The 367-nt window shown below is 50.7% G+C and overlaps 1 protein-coding gene across 1 annotated transcript in view; it reads left to right on the top strand.

Annotated features, from left to right (window-relative positions):
- The window catches only part of LOC104531096 (protein scribble homolog), a gene marked incomplete at its 5' end in the record, with an annotated part of 20,234 nt that overhangs the window by 957 nt on the left and 18,910 nt on the right, over positions 1–367 (top strand). The gene's annotated exons all lie outside the window — the stretch shown is intronic.

The raw sequence follows: 367 nt of genomic DNA, 5'->3' as shown, positions 1-367 counted from the left end.
TCTCTGCCTTGTCTCTTCAGTCTTCTCTCTCTACAGCTCTTAATCCATAATGCTTTTGGAATTTAAGTGTGGCTCCTCTGCCTTGGTGAACCATGCTTTCAGGCACTGGTGTCTTGATGTGTTTTCTGCCAGGGTCCTTGTAGATGCCAGTCTGACTCCAGATGCCTGCTGGGATTTGTGCTCCTGGGCTAGTGCTGCCCAAGTTGCCCATTAAATAGATTTTACTCTCAGCTTCCCTCCTGTGGTGCCAGACACTGCTAGAGTCGTAAAACCATCAAATGGTCTGGGTTGGAAGGGACCTTGAAGCTCATCCAGTTCCAACCCCCCTGCCAGCAGCAGGGACACCTTCCACTAGACCAGGTTGCTC

The sequence above is a fragment of the Antrostomus carolinensis genome, unplaced genomic scaffold (genome assembly GCF_000700745.2).
Source record: "Antrostomus carolinensis isolate BGI_N321 unplaced genomic scaffold, ASM70074v2 scaffold22219, whole genome shotgun sequence".
Classification (NCBI taxonomy): Eukaryota; Metazoa; Chordata; class Aves; order Caprimulgiformes; family Caprimulgidae; genus Antrostomus; species Antrostomus carolinensis.
The sequence above is the reverse complement of the archived record's forward strand: the minus strand, read 5'-3'. Positions and strand labels throughout refer to the sequence as shown.